At 43.6% G+C, this 13308-nt stretch overlaps 1 long non-coding RNA gene across 1 annotated transcript; it reads right to left on the bottom strand.

Annotated features, from left to right (window-relative positions):
* Positions 1–395: 395 nt before the first annotated feature.
* Positions 396–7606, bottom strand: LOC104004361 (uncharacterized). Its single transcript, XR_677293.1, has 4 exons — positions 7553–7606; positions 3165–3272; positions 1397–1498; positions 396–960 (listed from the first exon to the last, which is right to left on the bottom strand). It is a non-coding gene; the product is annotated as an uncharacterized LOC104004361 (long non-coding RNA).
* Positions 7607–13308: the final 5702 nt, after the last annotated feature.

Here is a 13308-nt window from a genome sequence, read left to right as displayed (position 1 = left end):
AATAAAAATCCACATTAGTTAAAGAGGCTTGAAATTTGAAAACAAATTATATAGCACTTCCATGTCATAGGTTACAGTTCCTAGACATTTCAATATCAGAGGCAAGTAAAGTTGGAAAACAACAACAACAACAACAACAAATCAATCAGGATTGGTAGCAAGGTAGAATTGCCAGCTTTTAAAATTTTGGCCAAGTAAGTTTGTTAAAGCAAAAGTCTCATCTGCTCTCATTATCCTTTCAAAAACAAGGTCACAATGACTAATCAATCTTCACTAGGGATGGACACTTGTCCTAATTAAACAGACATATGTAGGTCACATATGTATTCTTATTATACATCCAATGCATATGAACATTGTCCTTCCATTCCCTGCTATTTACAATTCACTGTGGGTGTGTGACAGTTTGTCCCATTCTGCTACCAAGATGGGGCTGTTAGTGGGAAACCATGGTCTTCATAAGTAAACTTATTTATGTACTTTTATGTGTAAACTAGTCTCTGCTTCTTTCCTTCTTTTCCCTTTTTACTCTAAGACCCCTACCCCTGTGTACACCCCCGTGTGTGTTTACAAACACACATAACGCTTACGGTGCATTGGACGCCCAATCTACCCCAATTTTTTCAGAAATAAGCCAACTGAATCGCAAGTGCCATACATTTTGATTCTGTACCCTTTCCCCCTCCTACTTGAAGTCAAACGGAAAAAGTTGCTCCTTCCCTTTCCTCGGGAGCCTACTGAGCCTTCTCTAGGAGAGAGGGCCCTCCTTTCTTTAGCCTCCACTGGGTTTCGGGGCTGCCCGGCTGTGCTGACCCTTCTGGGCAGAGAACAAGGTACACAGAAAGCACAGCAGCCTCCTCCCTTCCCCTCCTGTGGCTTCAGTGGGCTTGGGGCATCTGCAGGGCTTCCCGCCCTCTCCTCGTCTCAGACGCAACTTCTCCTCCTGTCCTGGCAGGAGTCCTAGGAAAGAAGGGCTTTTGAGTCAGTCGGTTTGTCTCCGTGCTCCTTTCCTTCTTGGTAGGAGAAGGCAGGCGACCTCTAGGCAGACGCCTGGGCTGCTTTCATGAGCTGGGAATCTGGACCGTCGCCCCCAGCTTGGAGTCGGGGGCGAGGGCTAAGTGTGCGGGAGTGGGATGGGAAACTGGACTGCTCTCCACCTCCTACTGATTTGAGTTCTCACACTGCGACCTCATGTGTTGTGAATTATAGAAATGCCAGACACACCCACAATTAAATATAAGCACCCAAAGGCTCTTGAACGCCAGTGTTAAGGGACTTTGAATGCTCCCTTGTTCGCGCCGCCTCCACACGGCTCACTTCCCTTACACCCAGTGGAGTGGAGCTTCTACCAGCTTGCACCCCACTGCGCTGGCCTGTTTCTGCTGCTTTCCTTTACCTTTCTGCCGCCAGGAACACGCCAGGCCGTGCTGGGATCACATTTTCCTTGCAAGGGCAGTGACCCTTTTGTAGACATATTTCGTCTCTATGGGAGGTCTCTCTATGGTCAGAAAGGAACACACAGAAAATCCATTAAGCCCAATATCCAATCTCTTTCTGGGGTAATAGATGTCAGCGCTACTCGCTGAGATCTGAGTCAGAAATCTGCAGCCTCCTGGAGCTGAGTGCGGCTGAACTCATTGATCCAGCTGGCGGGCCACACGGACATGCAGCACGGTGCTACCTCTCTCCTCAAGGGGCCCAGACCCTGCAATACGCAGGTGGCAGTCACGCACAGAGGGTGGCCAGGGCCTTCGTCTCTTCTGTCTGTTCCCTCCCCCCACCCCCTGCTGTTTAGTGGAGCAGGTTCTGGCAATGCATGGGGGAAGGAGCCAGCAAGGAAGTGGGGTGGGGTGCACGTTTAAGCTGGGCTTTATCTTTTTTGGGCTTGTAAGTCTCTTTTGAAGTGATTTGGACCATAAAGAACAACGGTGCTTGTTTTTCATTTGGGAGGCTTCAGTTCTACCCAGAAGCGTCTTAAGTGTTAAGAGATTCACTGAGGTTGGCGCGCTCTCTCTTCATGTGGTTCACAGTTCTCATGTTTTACTTATTTTTGATGTGGTAGCTGTAGCCAATGAAAGCTATTCCCCACCCCCCCTCCCCGGCCCCAGTTCAAAGTTATAAACTGAGAGTTTTGGGTTTCTGTCTTCAACGTTTCCTCTCTTTGACGTCTCTGTAGAACCAAAAATGCCAGTTTTTCAGTCACTCCCAGAGCCTTCATAGGGGCCAGTGGGTGGCTTGGGAAGGAACATGGGGGGAATTTGGCCTTCTGCCTTGGCAGGTATCCCTGAGTGCAGACCGGGTTCCAGGAACTATGTTAAGAGCTGAGGATGCCTTGGACACTCCCACCTTACCTGGGGACAGAGAGAGGACTCCACCATGCTCTCTTGAATGCCACCAACATCCTCCTAAAATGGCAAATCCAAAGATTGTTTTCAGTTTTCATAATCCTTTACCTCCTTCCAGTTCTAGATCCTGGTGACCCTCCCATGTTTATTCATTGTTTTATTCAGTATATACCTAATAAGTGGCTAATTCATGTGCTATGGGGAGTGGCACAGCATCATGGTTAAAGGCAGGCTCTGGTGTCAGAGCGTCTGTCTGCACAGCCAGCCCTGACTTGTCTTAGATGTGTGACACAGGTAAGTTACGCAGCCTCTCTGGGGCTCAGTTTCCTCACCTATTAAATGGAGTTAATAATATTACCTATCTCATAAGGTTTTGTGAAGATTAGATAATACAAGAGACATGCTTAGAACAGTGCCCTGGCACATTGTAGGTGCTCAATAAATAATGGCTACTGTTACTATGGTCTCTTCTCTCCCAGAGCTTACAGGCCAGTGATGCGGGACAGCCATCCAACAGGTGAAAGTGAGTTGCTCCGGTGAAAACAGCCAAGACAGAGCTATGCTCTCATGACCTGTGCTGCTCACTATTCCTCATTCCATGGTCTCTAACCCTTCTTTCTCTTTCTCCACCCCGACTTGTCTTTCTCTTTTCTTCTACAATGTAGTGACTCCACAGGATTCTGTTTTTATTTCTTCCTCATGCTCCCTACACCTACTTCCAGACTTTCCAATAAGGCTAGCAGAGAAGCCTCAGGATGAATCGAAATATTTCACAGCTGTCACCCAGGAGTCATCTGGGGCAGGGGTGGAGTAACTTACATGTGCAGGCTTCCTTGTGACAGGGAGGTGGCTACAGATGGTCTCCCTGCTCAGCAGTTAAGTCTCTTTCAAGTCACCTAAGCTCTCTGCAATTCAGTTTACTCATCTCTAAAAAGGAGAGAATCCCTTATGTGGGATTAGTTGAATACACACATACATACACACATACCCAACATACACACACACACATATATATATATATATACACACACACACACACATGTTCTGAATTAAATATACAATGTATATGCACATATAAACATATATACATAAATATATGTCGATGTGTATATGTATATATTTACACACATGTACATATACATACACACATATATATTAATTTTAGTATACATAAATGTAAAAAAATCTCAGTTCCATGTCTGACCCATAATAAGCACTCAGTCATTCGTAGCTGTAGGTCTTATTATGAGCTGGAGCTTTCATGTGGATTGTGGTTATTAAAGCACAGTTTCTGAAATATGGAAAAGTAGCCCTGTACGGTGCAACTCAGCCTTGTGTAGTCACTAAGCAAGGAATATGGAGACAAAGTTGACCATGACAGGGTCATGTCCTTAAAGGGGTTCACAGGGCAGATTTGTGCACAGGTAACTATAATGCAAGCCAAACTCTAGAAGACAATCAAATTGAGGAAGTCCAGAGGGGAAACAATTCTGCTCAGGCCATTAGAGAAGGTATCTTTAAGCTCAGGCATTTGAACTTACAGAATCAGAAAAATAACCATGGGTGGATAGGGCTGGAGGGAGGGCATTCTTAGTGGAAGGCAGAAGAAAGTGTTTGAGCCAAGGCACAGGTTCAGGCAGTCTTGTGGCTGGTTTGGACTCTAATCATCTGGTTGGAGTGCAGAAGACATTGAGAGGCTATTTCTGGAAAGGCAGGCTGGAGTCAGCGATAGAGGGTTTGAAGGCTGTTAAAGAGTTTGCAGCCAACCACTCTTTTGAGCTACAAAAGCATTGTCCTAGAATAACTCAAAGGATCCATCAGGAAGATCCTAGCTTTCAAGGAGAAGACAGATTTAACAAAGGAAGAGAATTTATAAAATAAGGAAATAAAACTGAGTTGAAGCATGCCAGCAACAGCATCTTCTTTGTTTCTACTGGCAAAGGACTCTGACATGAATAGTCACAGTACCATGGCTGCCATCAGATTAAAATTGTCAACAGATTTCTATGTGTAATAGAAACTTTAAACTTTTTTTATTACTTAAAAGAGAAAACATGGAGCCAAAGCCACAGACATTCTGGTGTTATTAAGCTTTGGTATTTGAGCCTGGTTATGTTGAGGTAATAATCTCAATACCAATCTTTCCCCATTGGATCCATCTTCTGTACACAATAGAACCTTCCAATAGCTCCTCACTGCTGAATAAATAACTTTCAAACTCCTAAGTTTGATTTATATTCTGATTTACTCCTTCAGTCACTTCTCCTTGTGTTCCTCCTACCCCTGAAGATTTATATATTGAAATCCTAACCCCCAGGATGGTATTGGGAGGTGGGCCTTTGGGAGGTGATCAGGTCCTAAGGGTGGAGCCCTCATGGATGAGATGACTGTCCTTATAAAACAGGCCTCAGAAAACTCCCTCATCCCTTCTGCCATGTGAGGACACAGTGAGAAGACAGCCATCTGTGAACCAGGAGGAAGAGGGCCCTCATCAGACACAGCATCTGCTGGTGCTCTGATGTTGGACTTCACAACCTTTAGAACTGTAAGAAATACATTTCTGTTGCTTATAAGCCACCTGGTCCATGGTAAGTTGTTACAGCAGCCTGAACAGGCTAACACACCTTGTTGTTGTTATGAGTCCTTACCCTGAACATATCTAACTCCTCATAGTTGCTTGAGCACGCTCTGCTCCTGTCTGCTCTGTGCTTTCGCAAATATGACTCCCTCTTTATCTTCTTGACCTGGTTAATCTCTTCTCTTTACCCAAAGCCCTTTTCTGAGGCCACCTCCTCTGAGCAGCTTTCCTAAACTCCTGTCTCAGGTGGTGCTCCTCTTTGGCTCTCACATAGTAACCTGTGCCTGTGTTTGCAATTGCAACTCTTCCACCTTACTGCAATTGCCAGTTTAACTGAACATCTTCCCCATGTGCTTGCGAGCTCCTGAGGGCAAGAGCTGCTTCTCTCACCCTTATATCCTCAGTGCCTGGCACATAATATGAATTATAAAACTGTTACCTAATTGATGAAGAGCAATTTGATAAGCACAAAACATATTGTTCATCTCAACAAGGCATTAAGATATTTTCAGGGCCTGGAGACAGCACCTAATCTTGAGTACTTAGTATGAAAGAAATAAAATAATCCATCCTTCAGGAAAAGGCAGGGCCCTCTTGAGGATTTAAAAAATGTTAACTTTGACTGAGGTCAGTGTATAAATGCAGTCTTAGACTTTCTTGCTTCAAAATCAACAAATCTGTAGCTAAAAATTCAGATTTCTGTGCCTCTACTTTATATCTTCTAAATCAAATCCCTGGGGGATGGAACCTGGAAATAGACATTTTTAACGTGTCCCCTTAGTGATTCTGATCTACTCTTAAGCCTTGGAACCCCTGACGCGGGCAAAGTCTCAAGTCAATGCAATTGTAATATCAGTCTGGGAGCTTGAGAAGGGACAGTGCACGTTTATGCAGTTTTTGTGGTTCAAGAATTCTCAGTGACACTCAAACCCCTAGAGTAAACTGCATCCCATGCAGGCCATCATGGGAGAGCAACTAGACTTCAGCATGAAACCTCGCTTCTGCTTCCTTCAGTTCTGTGATTTTTGAAACATTTAAAGAACAAGGAATGGGAACAAGATTTTCTGAATGTTACATTATCTGACTTGGATATTGGAACAAGGGCCATAGACATGAGCAGTCAGAACAGCTTGACAGGCAACTGAAGGTCATTAGAAATGGCCCCACCGTGGAGGGAGTGGGGAAGACCCGCGTCCCTCGATTTGCAAACAGAAATAAATAGACCACTCTGTAGGGCCCCAAGTAACAGGTTTTCCAGTGTTTTTGCCACTTTCTGGTTCCAAAGAGCAAACAATAAATTAACAGACAGGAGCTCTCAGCCTCCTAACCGGAGGGCCGCCATCAGACTGTGGCCTTCCCTCGGGTTACAGATGATGGAGAAATTTGAGGTTGTGGTGGCTCTGGTGTTACTTAGGTGTAGTTTCCATTGAAAACAGGAGACAGAGGGGGCTAAGGACATCTGGCTGGGCTTTTCTGGTCTATCTTTTACTATACGAGAGGGGTGACCTGTTCCTAGCCTTGCTTCCAGCCTACTGTTTCCTCCCCGAGATAAACTGTGGTTCAGTTAGTGTAGAGAGGAAAGGCTCTGGGCCACATGGTAACTGAGACGAAAGGGAGCTAGGTGGTTGTGCCCCATCAGGATGCTTTGCTAATGGGTGATTCTGGCAGCATGACATCACCATCTGGGGATAACACAGATATGGAGGTAAAACCCTATTCAAGATAACGCTGTAACTGCAAGGAGACAAGAAACATCAACAAATAATAGAAGCAAGAGGTTGGAAATGTCCCTTATCTGTGAAAATAAATGCAGAAAGAAAAACTGAATATATGCTGCCAGGTGGCTAAAGAGAAGATTAAGGGATGTGTCTCTGATGAATAAGGAGCTGTGATCTATTTCTTCATTTTATATATTTTTATTTTTTGAAATTGATAATGAGTTAGAAAAACCTTGGAGATTAATTTGACCTAGAAGCAAAGGCGAACATTATTGTGTTTTTTTCTGGTCATTCTCCCTAACACTGAAGGTCAAGGAGACAAATTATTTTTCTTTTCTTCTTTTCATTCATATATTTTCCCCTCTTTGCTTTAAATTTTGTCCTTGAAAATAAAATGGCTTTAGCTAATACAGGATTCTAATCACATTGTAAGACTATCATGATAAAATTGTAACCTTTGACAATGCAAATCTGCAAGATGTGGCAAGATGCAGTGATTAATATTTACTGTGCAGGTACTTTAAAACTCATTTGCCCTGAAATAACCAAGAGAAAGTTCTGTATGATAGAACTTTATCTAAACTCTCACTTACCTTGTAACATCTTTAAATTCTTACTAGTACAATCTAGAATAAAAGAAGTCTAGAATAAAAAAAGTCAAGTAAAGACCCTCATAAAAAATATAAATCCTGGCTTATGTAAACTCAATGTATCTATCCAATTATAATAATAACAGAACAAACCCCAAAAACTAAAATGAGGGGTGATTGTTTCTATTTCCATAGATTTTTTTCAGATTTGCTGCAGGATTGTTTTAACCGAATATTCATCATAATTTACTTCTCCTTTTTTTTTTCTGCACACAAATTTTAGGGATAGATTTAGCAAATAAAACAAATATATATAATTACCCATTTGTTAAATCAGCATGTCTCTTGTAACTCTGTTCTTTGACTAGTTAGGTGTCACTTTTTCAGCTGTTGCTTTAAAAAACACTGATACCAGGCAGGTCTTCGTGACCCTACCAGATTGACAACCAAGGACTATTGTGGTGTTTACATTTCTTGGGTAAGTACAGCTTATCTGCCTCACATGCTGTGGGTGTAGGATTCTGGAACATAATCTAATATATGACTCAGCATTGTTAAGCACTGAAGGACTTCATGTGTCCATGGCTAGTTAGACGCATGCTTGCCACACATGGCCTCACCACATGTAGTAGCTTCCCACCTTGGCTAAACTTTCTCTCTTCTGCTTTTCTCAGAAATACGTTTCCAGACTTCTCAGTGAGAATGGCATTTGGGTACCTGTTATATTTCTAGTTGGCCATCCCTGAGTCACCAGGGTATGCCAAAGCATCACAGGGCCTTTTATTGTGATGTTAGACTGAATGTGATCGACGTGATAGACTGAATCATATCCCCCAAAATTGGTATATTGAAGTCTTAAGCCCCAGTGTGACTATATCTGGAGATGGGGCCTTCAGGAGATAATAAAGCTTAAATGAGGTCATAAGAATGGGCCTCTAATCCAATAAGACTATGGTCTTACAGGAAGAGGCAGAGCGAGCTCTCTTTCTCTCTTTCTGCCATGTGAAGACACAATGAGAAGGTATAGTCTTCAAGTCAGGAGAGAGTCTGCACTAGAATCCAACCATGCTGGCACCCTGATCTTGGACCGCCAGTCTCCAGACCTGTGAACAAATGAATTTCTGTTGTTTAAGCCAGCCAGTCTATAGTATGTTGTTATAGAATCCTGAAAAGACTATTACACATATAAAACCTGGTAAAAAGAAATTGCTGAGAGGGCAATTTCTTCTAACTGAAAATACCTTGCCTCTTTCTATTCTGTCTTTGGAAATATTATTCCCTGTTTCTTCTATGGTGTTACGACTACTCATGGAAATACTAACAATTCTTATACTAATATATAACATTTACTGAGCTCTCACTATGGCCCAAGCACTGCTTGTACCATAAGTGATTACACAGTCTTTGGTATATAAGCCAGACACTGGTCTAAATTATTTTAAAACGTTAATTTTTATAACAACTCAGGTTGTTAATATTATCACCCCCATTTTACACGGGGTAACCGATGTTAAAAAAAAAAGGTTGTTTTGCCAAGGTTATTAATAAGCAAGCTGCAGAGCTCAGATTTGGACCAGGAAAGTCTGGTTTCAGAGTTCATACTGTTAACCCTTCTGTTATCTTGCCTATGAAAAGTTTGTTATAGCTCTTAAACCACACCACAGTCCTACAAGGCAGATGTTATTCATTTCCTTATTTTGCTGATGGAGAAACTGAGGCACAGAATGGCCATGTAATTTTCCCAGCATCAGACAGTCCAACCTGAGCCAGATAATTCTAGAGGCTTCCAGCCTTTTCTCCTCTGTGGGTCACCTCAAGATGACAAGGCTGGAGGCTGACTGTCTTCTGCAGGTGGTATTTAAGAAGAACTTCCATGCAAAGGGTCGAGGTGGTTAACAGCTACTGAAGAAGGGGGTGTGTGTTTGAGAGAAGCAGACAGAGATTTGTGATATTTTCCAGGCTGCAGGTACCAGATCTATGCCCTACTGAGTTCCATATGCTTTACCCAGGGACTACCATCTCAGAGGCAGTGAGAGAATTAAAATCTCTGGGCTCTGACTGTCAGATTCCATGTGTTCAGGAGTCAAAGCTTCATCTGGAGCTGGAACAACTTCTCTGGTTCAAAGTCTGCAGTGCACCTGCAGATTTCCCATTAAATTGCCTGCTGAATCAGGAATAATGATTCTCAGGGGGAAGAGATATTATTTGCATTTGAATTAATGTTGAGTTTGGAGTCACAGATTCCTCATCAAGAAGGATTTAGAGCAATTGCTGATATCCTGGGGATCTGTGACCAGCTCATTATTTTCATCTCACAGGGTAGTACTAGAATTTTTAATTTTTTTTCAAGTCTTCTTTCGAAAGTTTGGCTCTCTTTATCCCCATGATCATAATTATAATAATTTTGAAACATCAGTCTGCTCAGATATCAAGGTGTTGAACGGATAATTTCACTTTAATGAATTTGTCTCATATGGGCTTATTTTCCACATCTGTCCTAAGCTGAATAGCTAACTGGTTAATATGAGAACTGTTCCGTTTCATTAGCTTCTCCCTGTTGATTTCCTTGAGGTGGAACTGATGCATTGCCAGTTGCAAGCTCTGTCAGCTCTTTCCTTTTAGGCAAAGCACACATCCAAATTCTATTCTAAGGCACTGATGCCAACTAAGAAGAATAAAAAATGAAATAGTTTGATCATCCAGATAAACTGCAGGATTCTATATACCCAGTGGCTTCTGAGAGATTAACAAGTACTTGTTACAAACGTCATAAACCCTTGTACCTGAGGCCGTGGTGGGTAAATTGTACAAGTAAGGCCACAAAGCCCTGGCAGGGATGGGTGTGGGCTGAGGAGTAGAGAGTGAGAAAGAGGTTTGACTGGTGAACTCCAGAAGGGAGAGGACAGAGAAAAAGAAGGAAACAGAGTGGCAGTGGACCCAGGAGGCCCTGGTGAAGGTCTTGAGTTGGAGTATAAAATCTCCAACCTTTCAGCACTTTGAGAGGCCGAGGCAGATGGATCACCTGAGGTCAGGAGTTCAAGACCAGCCTGGCTAAAATGGTGAAACCCTGTCTCTACTAAAAATACAAAAAATTAGCCGGGCATGGTGGCGGGCGCCTGTAATCCCAGCTACTCAGGAGGCTGATGCAGAAGAATTGCTTGAATATGGGAGGCAGAGGTTGCAGTGAGCCGAGATCACACCATTGCACTCCAGCCTGGGCAACAAGAGCAAAACTCTGTCTAAAAAAAAAAAAAAAATTCCAACCTTTTAGGAAGGAGGGCTCTTGATTGTTCCAGTAGCTAGGAGGGTATTTTGGGAAGGAGTTTAAGGTGAATGAAACTGTTAGTGGATTACTTAGCCTCCTGGAGAGAGAGGGGTGGTGCCTCCTTCATGGGGCCCTAAGTTCAGCTAAGATGGATAAATGATCAGTTAGGATGCTCTGTCTCTAAGTGAGATGATGACAAACAAGAAAGAGGTGGATCACCTCTCACAGCAAGAACCAGAGTGCACTTAAGGACTAGATCATTCCATGACTCTGTTCACAAGGACCCAGGTTCTTTCTGTCGTTCTGCTCTGATGTCCTTGGCAGTGTTTTCATTCTCAAGCTTGTTCTCCTCTAGGCTGTATGATGACTCCCAGAAAAGATCAGGGCTGCACGCTTCCTTGCTCACTTTCCTAGGGCAGGGGAAGGGGAGACTCTATCTGCATTCATGGGAGAAAAATTCTTTATTTAGAGTCTGATTGGGCCAATTTGACCAAGAGACAGAAGCACATACAAGACCAAGCAATTTGACCAAGAATGAAGCACATACAAGGCCTTGTGCCAGAATCCTTGTGCATCTTCCTTCCTGTCAAGTGGCAGTGTGTATGACATGCTGTAGGGTGTGCCTGTGTGGCTCTCCCTGCACCCACCATGTTGTTCCAGCTATGAAGTAAACAAAAGCGACACCACAGCCAGCAGGAAACGAGCCGCCAGGCCATTCCAGAGAGACTTGAAACTCCTGATGGGGCATAAAGAGTTAAGCAAGTTTGAGGGCTTCCTTGTGAGGGGAAATGGAAGACAGTGAAAAGGATGGAACATACTAGTTTAGTGGTAAGGAGGCCACTTACTGAGTTTAATGCCAGTCCAACTTAAAACTAGAGCAGCTTCTCAACCTCAGTACCGTGCTACTCACGGACGTTTCTCCATCGTGGAAGGCTGTCCATGATGGAGAAACACATTGAAGGATGTGTAGCAGCATCCTTGGTCTCTACCCACTAGGTGCCAGTAGTATCCCTCCTCCCCCAGTGTGACAACCAAAAACATCTCCAGAACATTGCCAATGTGCCCTGTTGAGATTTTTGTGCCCTCATTGAGAACCACTGCCTTAGAGTGAGGCAGGAACTCAAGTGGTCAGGAATTATGGGTTTGGTTAGATGCTTCTCTCTAAAATGTTGAGGGACTGACAAAGGTGGCCAACAACATGTACAGATTGCCTTACAGCTGCAGAACTAACTTTGTGCCCATGTGTGAGGAAACTTCCAAAGGAGGATTTAGGATCAGGAAACCATCCGATTAAAGCACTGACCAGGGCCAGTTTATGCAAAAAGGAGTATAGGGATTGATTGAGAACTGCATGGAATATAACTAAATATCTAAGCATGAACAGAAACCTGTATTGCATGTGTATAATGATAATAATGTGGATGACAGGACTGCAAGTTGCTATGTACCTGGTAAGTGACAGGAACTGTGGCAAACACAGATTATACCCAATTTATAATCCCACAACTGCCCTGCAAGGTGACAGTTGCCCTCTTTTTACAGACGAGGAATCTGAGTGTTAGACAGGCCCTGTGACCTACTCAAGCTTCCGCCACCAGTTGTGGTGGAGACAGGCTAAACCCCAGTTCTGTCTAATTCCAAAGGCTGTGCTGTTTTCTCTACAACATATTATATATGATCAGAATGTGGGGTGTGTGTTCCACATAAACTATTGTGAGAACTTAATTATCATGTAAGACACAGTGTGTATTATATACACACATATCAAATATGTATATGGGTAGAGATGCTCTTAACATATAAGATCATGTGGTATCTCACAAAACTTTATTAAATTCATAAAGCAGCTGATATTTACTATTAGAACCCCAAAACCCTCATTTACTGGGAGTTCAGAGTTCTGAGACCCCTTGAGTTCTTTTGAATCCAAGAGAGGAGGAGACTGGGTTGTAGCAGCCGGCTAGCTGCTGTGGGTGGAAAGGGTTTGCTGCAGGGGCCGGGATCCGGGAAGGAGCCCCCTAAGTAAAGGCTTCTTTTTTTTTTTTTTTTTTTTTATCATGGAGTCTTGCTCTGTCACCCAGGCTGGAGTGCTGTGGCACGATCTCAGCTCACTGCAACCTCCGCCTCCTGGGTTCAAGTGATGATTCTTCTGCCTCAGCCTCCCAAGTAGATGGGATTATAGACATGTACCACCACGCCCAGCTAATTTTTGTATTTTTAGTAGACACAGGGTTTCACCATGTTGGCCAGGTTGGTCTCCAACTCCTGACCTCGTGATCCACCTGCCTTGGCCTCCCAAAGTGCTGGGATTAAAGGTGTGAGCCACCGCACCCGACCTGGCAAAGGCTCTTGAGAACTGAAATGAAGATTCTCTAGAGCAGCTCCTTAAACTTTCATGGCAAAGAAGTCATCTACTATTTAGTTAAGCTGATTTGGATTCAGAATCTAGGGTGGGGACTGGAATTCTGCTTTCCTAATGAGCCCAGAGTGCTGCTGCTGGTGCGGGTCACCCTTTAAGCAACAGCAGCAGCAGCAGCGGCAACAGCTGCAGAGAAGGAAACCTTATTCTTCTGAATGGTTCTCTATAAAGCAAGTCCATTGAGAAAGGAACTGGCCATAAAGAAGCTACCAGACACAAGTGGGCCAAAGTGCTAAGATGACCAGTGGAGAGGCAGGGAGAAAGGACAAATAGGACCTTCCCCATCTAATACACTATCAGATGGAGAGAGAGAGAGAGAGAGACAGAGAGAGAGAGAGAGACAAGGGGCACAGTGTGGCTTAAAACATTAGAGAACAAGGGTTTTGGAGGAAT

The sequence above is a fragment of the Pan troglodytes genome, chromosome 14 (assembly GCF_028858775.2).
Source record: "Pan troglodytes isolate AG18354 chromosome 14, NHGRI_mPanTro3-v2.0_pri, whole genome shotgun sequence".
NCBI classification, from domain to species: Eukaryota; Metazoa; Chordata; class Mammalia; order Primates; family Hominidae; genus Pan; species Pan troglodytes.
This window is presented reverse-complemented; position numbering and strand designations above follow the sequence as displayed.